This window comes from Tasmannia lanceolata, unplaced genomic scaffold, assembly GCF_043159265.1.
Source record: "Tasmannia lanceolata isolate RefF3 unplaced genomic scaffold, GAP_Taslan_0.1 ptg000012l, whole genome shotgun sequence".
Lineage (NCBI taxonomy): Eukaryota > Viridiplantae > Streptophyta > Magnoliopsida > Canellales > Winteraceae > Tasmannia > Tasmannia lanceolata.
In genome coordinates, this window is record NW_027518689.1 from 47062807 (window position 1) to 47076818 (window position 14012).

General features: G+C 38.0%; 1 pseudogene; it reads right to left on the bottom strand.

Annotated features, from left to right (window-relative positions):
• LOC143888890 (protein DETOXIFICATION 20-like) overlaps positions 1–14012 on the bottom strand; it is a 44120-nt pseudogene that overhangs the window by 13106 nt on the left and 17002 nt on the right.

Sequence of the window (14012 nt, forward strand, 5' to 3'; positions counted from 1 at the left end):
TGCTCCTCAGTAGCCGACAAGAGGAGAATAAGCCAAAAGAGAAAGAGAGTAAGTCCCTAGCACTCAAAGCCGCTAAGGCGGACTCATCTTCCTCAAGTGAAGCGGATAGTGATGAAGAAGAAGCATTGAGTAAATTCAAAAGCTTATGGAGAAAGAAGCACAAGAAAGATAAAAAGAAGAAGAACGAAGAAAAAGAAAGTGAAGTTGAGGGTGGAATACGATGCTGGAATTGTAAGAAGATGGGACACAAAAGACCGGAGTGTCCACTTCTCAAGTCATCATCCTCGAAGTTCAAAGGAAAGAAAAATGATTGGAAGAAGAACAAAGGTCTTGTAGCTGCTTGGGATGCATCAAGCGCTTCAAGCAAGAGCTCAAGTGAAAAGGAAACAAATAAAGATGATTTATGCTTCATGGCACTAACCCATGAAGAAGAGGTAAATTCTAACCCTTCTCATTGTTCATTTAGTAGTGAAAGTGGAAGCATATCTTATGATGAATTGTGTAATACTTTGCATTCCTAAATTTTTAAAAATAATGTTCTTAAGAAATCTATTTCCAAATTAGAAAACGAACTTGATATTTTGAAAAATGAATCATCTTCTTCCAAATCTCAAGCTCATGTACAAATTGAAAATCTTAAACTTGAGATTGAAACCCTTAAGGGTAGTTTGGATGAGAAAACTTGCCAATTAGTTAAATTTCAAAATGTGGCAAGCTCTTCCAAATGTTATGAAGACGACAATAGTGATTTCTTGAATCAAATAACTCATCTTCATAATGAAAATGAAAGATTAAGATTATGTCTTCATCGATTCTTAAATGGTGATAAAATCATTGACATAATCTTGAAGAAGGCTAGTCATAGACCTAGGCATGAGTTTTATGATAAGACTAGTCTATCTAACCCTCATATTAGATGCCATTATTGTGAAATTTATGGTCACTATCAATTCCAATGTGCATCTAAGATTAGCGATTATGGTGGGACCAAGAAAGCTTGGGTTCCCAAAGCCCCCCAATGACTCTATTCACATTTGTTTTTAGATTAGGGGCTAGCACTTAAATTTGAATATCATTCTATTATTGTTTTTAACCCCCCCTCTTGTGTTGTATTAGTATTCCGAATAGGGGGAGTTCAATGTTTGCATTTTTCTTTGAAAAAGGGGGAGCTTAAAATTGAAAATTTTATCTCCTTGATTTTTACCCCATCTTTTTGTTGATGACAAAGGGGGAGAAAAATCTAGAAAATATGTTTGCTTTTATTGAAAAATCCCTTGTGCTTGTCATCATAAAAAATGGGGAGATTGTAAGCCTAATGGTTCCCACCTTGGCATTCCCATCTTCTTTTGATGATTCCAAACTCAAGTGATTTTATATCACTAATGTGTTTGATTGTCTTAAGTTGTAGATCATGATTATGTTAAATCAAGGTTGCTTGGATTGAGGCCAAGAAGCTCTCATTGGAACACATTCGGAAGGCCAAAGTCATAGGAGATCCAAGACTCAAGAAGACTTGAAGCATTGCAAAGTGAAGACCATTTTAAGTCTTTTTTAGATTGTATTGATCCAATCCTAGTTTAGGTTTTTAGATGCATGAATAAAGTAATAACACACCCCTAAATGATTAAGTGATTGTCCTTGTGGTGTTCCAAACCTTTGGAACCTTCATAACAATCCCAGCCATGTATAAAATTAGAAGTACTTGAAGCCCAAAACAAATAAGCAAAACAGAATTGAAAACCAGCTGGAAATAGGCTTCTTGGAACTCCGAGAGAATTCTCGGAGCTCCGAGCTTGGAACTCAGAGAAAGTTCTCGGAGCTCCGAGAAATGGTCCAGTAACTATTTTTCAACTTCTGTTTGTATTCCCGGAACCCCGAGAGAAATTCTCAGAACTCCGAGAAAATCTCTCGAAACTCCGAGACCACTATAACGGGAAAAAATATAACCATTGGGAACTTTTCCAGAATTACCATTATGCCTCTCAAACGGTCATATTTGGTTTTTCTATATATATGTGAGCTCTAAACTCCACAACTATCCATCCTAACACTCTAAAACTCTATTTAAACATCCTAAGAGTGAATCAAGCTTGTTTATGCCTCTCATCCTCTACATTTAGGATTTGGATCATAGGCTTAAATTTGTATATCTTCTTCAAACTTTGTATCCCTTTGAAAGGGATTTTTTGTTCTTTCTTTCTTTGATAAATCATTGTATTTGGGCGAGTGTTCGGAGAAGTGAAGCCCTCTCTCCGTGGTGAGGATTGCCACCAAGGTTAAAGCGATTGGAGATTGTAATTGGCACTGGTCTTCGCCAAGGTTAATAAGATCAACATAGTGAAGCCATCAACGTGTTCGGTTGGTGGAGTGGAGTAGGCCTTGCGTTTGAGGACCGAACCACTTTAAATCTCGGGTGTACTCTTTCTTGTCTCTTGCTCTTTGCATTTGCATTGCACTTTAGATTTAACTTGTATGCTTAAATTGTCTTTGATCTCTTAATCCTTTATTGGAGAGTTTAAATAATTGGGTTAAAATTTCAAAAGGTAAAACTTGTTTTATAAACCTAATCTCCATCCTCCTAAGTTGCCAATAAGAAAACTTGGGCCTATCATTGGAATTTCAGTTTCAAAATGATTGTTTCTTTAAAAATCTATGTCTTTATGGTAATTGAAAAATGTTTCCAACTAGAAATTCTATTGAGATTGTAGTACACCCATATTTTAAATGATAAGAGACAATCATGCAATATTATAAAAATATGTGGATTGGGATTACTCGTATTATTATTTTATTTTTAACAGTGTATAGTACATCGAATAACGTTTATTTCAATATTTTGTTTTATGGATTCTCAGTTGGACTACATAAGATCCCGTCAGTGGGGGTTAAGCTCTAACACATGATCATGTTTTAATGACCATATGGTAGTGACCCCAAAGTTGAAGTGAAAGTGAAAGGAAGTTTTGCTCGCCACAAAGTAGTGACTTAGTGAAATCTTAGTCCCAGTGACCGTAGTTTCCAAGTGCTTTCTAAAATGCAAATAGAAGTGTTTAATTTGTTTTAATGCTTAAATTGCTTTCACATCTTAAAGTGGAATGCTTTAATTGCTTATTTTGGTTATCAAATATACATAGTTTCTAAAGTGAATGAACTATTTAGTTTGTAGATTTTTGAGAAGTTGTATATTTCTTCTTAAATTGGGAAATGATTTACTCAGTGATTTTCGTTTAATGTTTTTATTGTGGCATACTTGTCTCGGCTAAGTAAGGGATATAATCTCTCACTGAGCCTGATCTCACTCCTCACATTAAATTTCTCAGATGATCAGGAGGCTTAGGATTTCCAGCGAGAGACCGTCGAACGTAGAAGACTAGTACGAAGATAGAGATTCTAATAAACGATTTAGTTATTTTATGAGTTAGAAGAACTTTATTTATTTCATTTCGTATTGAACTATGTGAAAGAATTAGTTATGTCGTTGTTTGGGATTATTCAATTATTATGGAATGGAGCTAGTAGAGGACTTGATGAAATTTTTATATTTAGTAACCGTGGGTTATAATTCCTTGTGCTAGTCATTGTAAATCGAAATCGACCTTGCGTGTTTTTGGGTCTACCATAGGCAAGCCGTCACTCTTCGCACCCTTGCTTCCAAGCTTCTGGGTTGGGGGCGTGACACCGATGAAGGTGGAATAGCCATGATTATCTGAGCTCATCATGTCCATGTAGCACATGTGGGGCCCAAAAATGTTCATCCCTAAGGCCATGTTCGTTTGAGATTATTATAACTAGTGGTCAGCGCCGAGACTGATTATTGGAGTCAAAATTAATGTAATTTGAGTCCTATAATCAGTTTGGGAGTTCACCATCGGTTGTCATAATCTCAAACGAGCAGGGCCTAAATGTGGTTGTTGTCCTTTTAACACTACTCTAAATATAACCATACCTTGCTGCCGTAAGAAAACCAAGAGAGACCATGAATTCCCAAGAAGTGATGTTGAGGCTGTAAATTAATCCACATTTAGTTAGTGTCATTATGTTAGCTTGCGTTTGTTAAGTGAAAACAAAAACAATGGATTAAGATTATCATACCAGATAGAGAAGGCAGAAATGGCAATCGTGGCATTTTTCATATACCCCGCTACTAAGACCAGCATCAAATTGTACCGCATCTCCAAGCTGTTGCTAAATTTAAGTTGATAATAATAGGGAATTGGTATATACACCCATAAAATTAAGAAAGACGAAGCATATAATTGGATAAAGAATATATGTTGCAGCTAGAAGAATGTTAGGAAAAAATTCGGGAAGTGATATGTACGCCCCTTTTAATTACTAGGGACACCCAATGCCAGTGTATCAATGACTAAAGGGGGGCTAATGTATGTACTTGACGTCAGAATAATCCAGCGGGTTTGATTGCCACGTACACTGGCTCTAGGTGTCCCTGGTGATCAAAAGGGGCGTAAATATCACTTCCCAAAAATTATTAGAATTTTCAGGGAGATGTATAATAATGTATTGGTGAAAATGAAATCTATTACCATAGATCATCAGGAATTAGGAGGTTGCAACTATGCCATTGAGGGTATGGCGAGAACTACATTAATCAGAACTGCTGACTAACTCAAGTGAACTTGGTTTTAGCCTTAAAAGAGTCAATCAAATTTTCTTCTTTACTCATCTCAGCCAATAAAAAATTTACCACATAAAATCAATGATTTGCCTGAGTTAACTCGGTCTTACTACTGCCCATTAGAGAAAGGCAGCGGATAGTGGCCAACATGCAACTAGCAAAATTTCACAACTAGAAAATTTTCACAAATCCAACGGCAATTAAAGATCTTTTGGTCAGTGTGAACTTTCAATAATAGCTCTGTTGGAAAGTTTCTAAAAAGTCTAGTGTTTATAAACTTCATAGAATCCCTAAAAGACAAGGATTGCTATGTTTAGGCTTGCTAATTTGAGTGTGGCCTTGTATGTTTAGAAACCTTTCATGTTCATAGGGTTATATCTTAACTTTGTAAACGTTTGGTGAAGGAAACTAAGCTTAAATATCACTTTCTATTTAGAGTTTAATTGCCAAACGAATTTGGGCACTTTAGGAAAGCTCTATGAGAGCTTTTGCCTATAAAAGAGACCCTTGGTCCCTCTTGCCACACACCACAACACTAGAACTCATTGAGAGAGAGAGAGAGAGAGAGAGTTCACTTTTGAGAGGTTTCCCATAGACCTATTGGTGTGCAAGGTAAGAATAGATCAATGGGCATTTCTAGGCCTTCATTGTGCTTAGAAAAGATTGAAGACTCGTTGGATTACACATGTTCAAGCATAAGCCATGGTGAAAGGTACGTCAAACCCATCTCATTAGATTCAAGTTTTTCTTTGATTTTTATTGCCCAAGATCCAAAGGGATCATTAAGTTAATGTTTAGAATAGCATTTGGTATCAGAGCTTTAGGTTGTAGGCTTTGAAATCAAAGAAAACCAAGTTTTTTTTTGGGTTATTTGTGCTAATTTAGAGCCCGCCGGAAAACCCATTGCCGCCGGCAACCGGAAAAGTTTTTCGACGATCGGCCGAAGCCATCTTGTTCCCATCCGACCGATAGTCATTTCCTTAAAGTTTCAATAGAATCCAATGGTTGGTTTGTGAGAACTACTTCCTCAAAGCCCAATTGCAGTTTCTGTATTTTTTTTCAAAATATTACTGGTTATAGAAACTAATGTGTGGAGAAGATGACCACTCCATTAATTAGTAGTTTTGAAACAAATTGCTGTATATTGGTAGTTTTAAAACTTTTAATGTTTGTTTTAAAAATGACACCCATTCGTAATTTTTAAAAACTCCAACCTCTGTTGGTAATTTATAAAAGAAAGTTTCTTTTTTTTATAAAACCATTGTGGCGCCTGAACCTGACGAGCGCATGAATAGAAGGGGGTGAATTGATCCTCCGGGAGTTTGAAAAACATAAGGGCGGTGAATTTATCCGTGGCCAGAACCTTTTCGGGGGCAGGTTTGGCCTTCTCCCGGCCGGTTATTGGCAAACCGAAACCGGTTCCGAGAACCTCTAGGTCCAATCTATCTTCGGTAAAAATTTTAGAGCCAAAGCCTTTCATATTCTTCGAAATTTGAACTTTTTGTCATATTTGGGTTCCCCTACTACAAGATTTTTTATGCCACTTTTGGAAACTTTTTTACAAGGTATGATTGTTTCCTAAGGTTTTCTGGTGTTATGGATCTATTAGCGTAGGTTTCAAACCCATCTGAGGATCAGATATTATAGCTCATGTGTAAATGTGTTTGTGGGCCTCCCTTTGTGATTAGGTTTTAGACCCTTTAGAGTTGCAGTTTTCGGTTTTTCACAACTGATACTTGTTTGGTCTTACTTGGACACATTAGTTGCACAAAATATCTTCTTGTGATATGTATGTCTGGTTTATTTTTATTCATCTAAACACACATTGTATATGTTGTGTATGCCCCTACTTGTCTTTTAACCATTTTGATTCCTCGTTCTTAAGGTTTTGAGGCATACTATTAATTGGGTACATATTAATTTCATAATTGGACATGAATTAATATGAAAAGGTGCTTTTAGGTTCTTTTGAAATATCTAACAATATTTTACACGTACTTTTGTGTTTGGATTTAGTTGGATTACTGATGAAATATTTGTACAAGCTTTGTGAAGGAACTTTGGATTCATGCAACAAGGTTCTCAAAGTATTTCTACTATCTTTGAAGCATAAATTACAAGCCTAGTATTTGTAAACATATACTAAGGGATTGAAATCTTGTGGGTAGCATTATTAGTTGGCCGTAGATAAGCACCATTATTGCACTTGTATCTATTTAGTTTTCCTTGTGCACCCAACTATGGTTTCTAGATGCTCATTGTTCACATAATAGGTTTTTGTGCCTATATGTAAAGGATTATTTGGATTCATGCAACAATGTTTTCAAGGGTTCCCTATTGGTCGTGAGGCACAAATTGAGAGGCTTACATATGTATGCACATTGTGAGAGTTTGCAATCTTGGAAATTGCATAAGGGCTCTAATTGGCCCAACGGAAGGTCATTGCTCCTATGTAATTTTTGTGTATGTGATTGCCAAATTTCATAATTGTGGCCTCTATGCATGTGATTGAGATGTTGTATTTTTTTAAGATAAATACTTCGTTGGATTTTATCTTCTATGGCCAACTTTAATGATGCAATCTCCTTAAATTATTGTGTGTGTATTACAATCTATTTTATAAGATCATGTTCAACTGGCAACCACCCAAGCATGAAAAGGTTTAACCCAACCAAGAATGCTTGTCCGGGTTGTTTGGGTGGTATAAGAAAGTTGCAAATTAATAACCAGGCTTGGAATTCTATTCTGCCCAACGGTGATGGAATTCCTAGTGCTAAGTTGTTCATTTTCACTTGTCTCGTTGTGAGAGCCCATTGTGTGACGTGGTTCGGCCCAACAGAAGGGCCACGGTGACATGTCTCGACAGGAACACATTAGGATATTTTGAGTGATCTCGTAAAGATCTAACAAATCATGCAATAATAGGTGTTAAAAGTAGTGAGCTTATTAGGAAGTTATGTCCATGACATTGAACCCTAAATGTGTCAGATTTGGATACCTGATTATATTAAAGTACATAAGTAGGATAAAACCCGAGTGATAGAATGGATCGATAAAGTTCTAGGCTACATGGAAAGACTATACATTGCTGGAAGACAAACGCATCAAAATTCACAAATGGAAGAAAGTTGTGAATAGTGGGAGTGTACTAATAGTGTTAGTCTAAGAACTCCATTTTTGTGTGCAATTCGAGATACTCGTTCTAATTCGGAATACAAAGGAGGCTGTGAATGTAGCCGATGAGCTTTTCAGATGATTGTTCAAGACACTCGTGAGTACCTTTAAGATAAGTTTGGATAACTCTAAAGTCAGTTGACCAAAGAGGTCTTTATGAGTATATTTTTGAACTCTTGGAATTTACATCCTTGATAATGCTCACTATGAGGTCATTTCAAAGCAACATATTGAGTCCAGTAGATATAGTGACCCAACATGGTCAATTGGTTAGAGAGTAAGACTTGGTATTTAGTGTCGCCCTTGTGGTAGAAGGATGACACATCAAGTAACAATACCTTAAATTTGTAATGGCTAGAAAATCTAATGGGACCCTATTTTTCTCTCCTAGAAATAAATTCAAGGATAGATTCAGATCTTCCTATCCATATTTAAGTTTCATGTGAGGATTCTTATGAGTAGATTTCAAGTAGAGGAAAATTGGATCAATACATTAGGGAATGAGAATAAAGTACGGATTGAGGCCGTTATTGTTTTCTGTCAATTTCTAAATACGAGTTTAATTAGTTTCAGAAACTTTATTTTAGGAAACTTGATTCTTTCAGTTATGAATCAAAGTTCGGAAGCATGGAGGGTTCTTCCTAATTTTTAATTCCCATTCGATATGTAAGTGGTTCTTTTTCAAAGGCAATCCATAAAGATTCGGATTGGTTTCTTCTTATTATCAAACTCGAATTACCTTACATGAGATTAAGATAGTCAGTAAAGTTGGAAATCAGCAAATCATGTGAATAAGAGCTGAATAAGAGCTTATCCAATCAGTGGCTCAAACATTGGGCCATATATATGTTTAATAGATTGGTTGAAAGGAAAGTTCTAAATTCATTTGATTTTACTGATTGCAGTGTTTGTATGTAGTACATTTAAGGAAAACATATAATGGTAAGAGTCTAAAGGTGTCACCTAGAGTATCGGTCCACTAAAGATCATTTATGATAAGAATGATAGACCTTTTCTGACTCTGATGGTTAGTAAAAGAGATTATTAATCTCTGACTCTTATAGTTTAATTTTTCAGATGTTGTTTATCTCTTTAAATGAAGACTGGAAGACGTGGTTTGAGGGTTTTGGCCTTATATCTGCAAGAGAATAGTATTGCTAAAAAGCGAGATCGTACTCTTATTGACATAATGATGAGCACGTTGTGTAAATCATCTTGTATGAGTTCCTATGGGGAGATGCCTTAAAGCCAGTAGTGCAAATTTTAACTCAGATTCTTTAAAAGGTTACACCTAAGACCTCTCTGTGTTAAGGGTTAGTAGGGAGCCGAGACTAGAACAATTGAACATATGAGGATTCATTAGCCGAGGCTAAAGTATACAATCTCCAAACAAGGAAGGTAGGACTCTAAGACAAGCAGTTGCTATTTAAGTGGTTATCGTAAGAGATTTAAGGGCTTTTGGTTTTCTTGTCTTATAGATAATACATGTATCCTGGAGAATAGATATGCCGAGCTTGGAATAATGGCAACCTTAGTGGAGTGCCTTGATCCCACCTTTTCCCATCCAGCTATAATGAGTGATCAGTCGGCACAGTGGCTTGACACTGTGAAGGAAGAGTTGTTCTCAATAGAAATGAACCAAATTTGGAAACTAAATGAGTTGCCAATGGAGTCAAGCCAGTTGGCTGTAGGCGGATCTTTTAAGATCAATATTTGACTCCAAGGATGACATTGAGATGCATAAAGTAAGGCTGATTGCAAAAGGCTGTATTTAGAAGGAAGGGATATAAAATAAAGGGACTTTTTCTCCAGTTTTAAAGAAAAATTCTTTATGTATAGTCATGTTTTTTTGTGGCTCCTTTTATTCTGGAGTTGCACTAGGTGTCTCGGTAGTGGTACTTAAAGTTTTACATATTAGACATAAGATTTGGGTTAAGTAAAGATGTCGTGGATAAATGAATATATCTTAGGTACAGTGGGAGTGTAACCATCATTTTGGTATTTGTGGGTTGATGGTGTACTACTCTTTAGTAGTATCATTTTGTCCATGCTGCATTGAGACTAAGCAAGCGCAGGCTCTTGGCCTGGGTAATTCTTTTGCCCAAAGGTGATGAATTACTCCAGTGCCATGTTGACTGTGTCTTGGAAGGAAACTTGGTATAAAAGATCTAGGTGGAATATTTTAGTCTATGTTCACCTAATTAGGATTTAAAGATTACTAATATTATCTCAGAAAGCGTATAATGAATAGGTTCTTAAATTATCAACATGGATAAGTGCCCCACTAGTAGTCCCCTTGTGGTCAATAATGATATATTCGGTCAGGTTTGTAGGTTCCAGAATTAGATTGGAGCAAATAAAAGAGAATTCTATATACTTCCGCATTTGGGAATCTCATAAATGCTTGAGTTTGCACCTGTCTCTACACAACTTATGTGGTGGACCAGCTTAGAAGGTATTAATGTCATCCTATGAATGGATCATTAGGAAGTTGCCAAGAAGGTTGTGTGTTGTCTGTAAGGGACTGAAGGCTCACATACAATAGATCAGATGACCCTAACAAAATTGGTTGATCTGACTCTAACTTTGTAATTATCGGACACCTAGAGTTCTGCTTAAGGATATTTTGGCAGAAATTCTCAAATCGTGGAAGAACGTAAGATATACACCATTAGTTGCTTCCACCTTGTGTTGGAATTCATGGTGTATTGCAAGGCCTTAAGCTATGCCTTGTAGTTGCGGAATTTTGTGTCAGGGTGTTACCTTGTTGATAATCGACAAGTTACTGAGAATGTGTTGTGATAATTCCGTTGCGGTTTTAGTTTTCCGAGAACGACTAATAAAGTAAGGAGTTAATGTGTTGACATATTGTCGTGAGGAAGATAATTCAGGATCAATTAATGTCTATTGAGTACATAAGTACTGCACTTATGTTAGCAGATCCAATAACAAAAGGCTTACCACTTGAGGTCGTTAATGACCATAAAGCGCGCATAAGGTTGGCGGATAAGGCCGATTATTTGATGGGAGTCTGCATAAAGGTTATAGACATGGTAATGTGATCACTTTTGAGCTTAATCCTGATAAATAAAGTGTTATGCTTTTCCATTATTTGTATAGTGCACATTGAGTGGATGTTTTTGTAAGCAGAATGTTGGTAATGGCATAAAGTGGACCATGTTTAATTCATGTTCGTAAGTTTGCTAGCATCGTGACCGTGGGGAGGTCATTGAATAATATAACTTTCCAATGATTACATGATCCATTGTTAGTACACTTATTGAACATAATATAAGGTTGTTAATATGAAAGGTATAAAGCCCATGCAGGCCAAGTGGGAGACTGTTGGAAAGTTTCTAAAAAATCTAGTGTTTCTAAACTTGATAGAATCCCTAAAAGACAAGGATTGCTATGTTTAGGCTTGCTAATATGAGTGTGGCCTTGCATGTTTATAAACCTTTCATGTTCATAGGGTTATATCCGAACTTTGGAAATGTTTGGTGAATGAAACTAAGCTCAAATATCACTTTCTATTTAGAGTTTAATTGCCAAACGAATTTGGGCACTTTATGAAAGATCTATGGGAGCTTTCGTCTATAAAAGAGACCCTTGGCCCTCTTGCCACACACCACAACCCTAGAACTCATTGAGAGAGAGAGAGAGAGAGAGTTCACTTTTGAGAGGTTTCCCATAGACCTATCGGTGTGCAAGGTAAGAGAAGAACAAGGGGCATTTCTAGGCCTTCATTGTGCTTAGAAAAGATTGAAGACTCAATGGATTACACACGTTCAAGCACAAGCCATGGTGAAAGGTATATCAAACCCATCTCATTAGATTCAAGTTTTTCTTTGATTTTCATTGCCCAAGATCCAAAGGGGTCATTAAGTTAATGTTTAGAATAACAAGTTCATCCATGGTGGGACCACTTACGGATGAACAGTTTAGATCATCATACACTTACGCAAGGGCGCAGCCAGGGGGACGAGGGATTGCCCCCTGCAAAGTTGAAATTTTTCCTTGTCCTTGACTCCTCATAGTGGGGGTTCAACTCGGGTCAGGTTGGGTCGGGTTGAGGCAAACCCGACCCAACCCGAGGAACCCATTTTTCCAACCCAACCCGACCCAACCCGATTTCCAACCGGCTGCATTACACCCTACCCAACCCAACCCGACCCAACGCGATTTCCAATTCGGGTTGGGTTGGGTTGGGTTGACCCGATTTGATATGGTACCAACAGTTGACCACCTCAACTCAAGCCGGTTGTTTTGGATTTTGAGAACCAATAGTGAGTCACCAATAATCAGTTTTTGACTCACTATTGGTTCTCAAAATCTAAAACAAACATGGACTAACAATTAACAAAGGGAAATGTTATCTGCACTACTACATTTTGATGATCACACTCCTCACTTTATTAAAGTAAGGTATGGCCCGCACCATAGGATTATCCAAACCGTCCATTGTGGACTGTGGAGACTATTTCAATGTTGGAAAATAAAAACACATACAGAACTTCTTCAGATGGAATACAGTAATATTAATATAAACTATGATCATATGTATATGTTGGAATTGACATCACTACTAAATGGGAATTTGAAATTTCCAATTCGGATTGGGTCGGGTCGGGTTGTCAGACACCCCAATGCGACCCAACCCGATTTTCAATTCGGGTTGATTTTTCCCAACCGTAACCCAACCTGATTTACGAAAAGCTTAACCCGACCCAACCCAAATTCGGGTTGAACCCGTCGGGTTCGGGTTCAACCCGCCCGACCCGAGTTGCATCCCTACCTCGTAGAGAATTTGTCCCCCTTGAATATAGAAATTAACCCCCTTGATTTGCCATTTAACTTCTCCTCCAAGCAATCGAAATTAATTCTCCTCTCACTTTCTAGACTAAAGACCAGGAATAAAGGGATTCATTGGGATTTTCAAAGAAAATAGGGATCCTTTTATGAATTTTTATACTACCAGCATTCCGGTTCATGCTAATATGTAGGGGTGCAAGTTTGGCCCTGTCACCCTGACCCGCCTTGAGCCCGAACAGGGTCAGGGCTGGATTTTCCAACCCTGAGGGCGGGTCAGGGTTCATTTTTTTAGACCCTGACTCAGGTCGGGTCGGGTTCTGGGTTAATGCCTCGGGTACCCTGACCCGAACTGACCCGACCCGACCCTGAGTTTTCTATTATAGAATTGAACCATCTATGCATGTTTCTTTTGCTAATGTTTTCTATTATCTTGGATTGATGTTAATTGTCTCTGTTGCCCGTCATGTTGTTGAATTCATATTGTCTTATTTTGTTCCCTTTCTCTGTTTATTGATCTTTTGTTCTATATGATAAGTGGTTGCTTTATTTTTGACACTCTTAACAAGTTAACAGGTATTTGCACTAGGGTCAATTAGGGCCGGCCCTGCCCAATCGGGGCCAATCAGGGCAGGCCAGGGCCAGCACTGAGCCCTATAGGGCGGGCCATGGGTTGAGGTTCTTTGGCCCTGACTCAGGGTCAGGGCGGGTCAGGGCTGAGATAATGGGATCTAGAGTTGGGCTAGGGTTTTGAAAAACCCGACCCAACCCGACCCTGTCGCAGCCCTACTAATATGCTATGCATCGGTAACAGATAGTGCCTCCCGCCCATCTTTAAGAGAATGGGCCTCACTACTTCAACATATGGAGGTTTTATACCGTGTAAGTCCCTATAGTTGAGTATTTTTCAAAAAGTACTGTACATCCCACACCATAGATCTAAAGTACATTTGATGGGCCACAATGTAAATAGGTTGTGCCCAAAAAAAATCATTTCCATAGGATGATCCCAACCCTCCAATCTATAGCTCTTTCAATAATATACAGTTCATCTATAGATTGGAGGGCTAGGATCATCCTATGGAAAAGATTTATTTGGGCACAACCTATTTATGTTTTTGACCATTAAATGTGATGGGACACAAATACGGCTGCGTTCCCAGATATCGCCACGTGTCATCCATGCACAAGCAGAGCCCAACCATCATGAAGAAAGGCGTTGGAAAATGGCAAAGACCACACAATCGTGACACGTCTCGCCCTCTCGCCGCCCAGGCCTCATCATCACAAATTATGAAAGGAAATGGCTGCCAAAGCCGCGCGCGCCGGCGAGGCAGAGGAATGGCCCAATCCTGCAAAGGAAGGTTTTCTCTCCATAATGATGAAAGGGGCC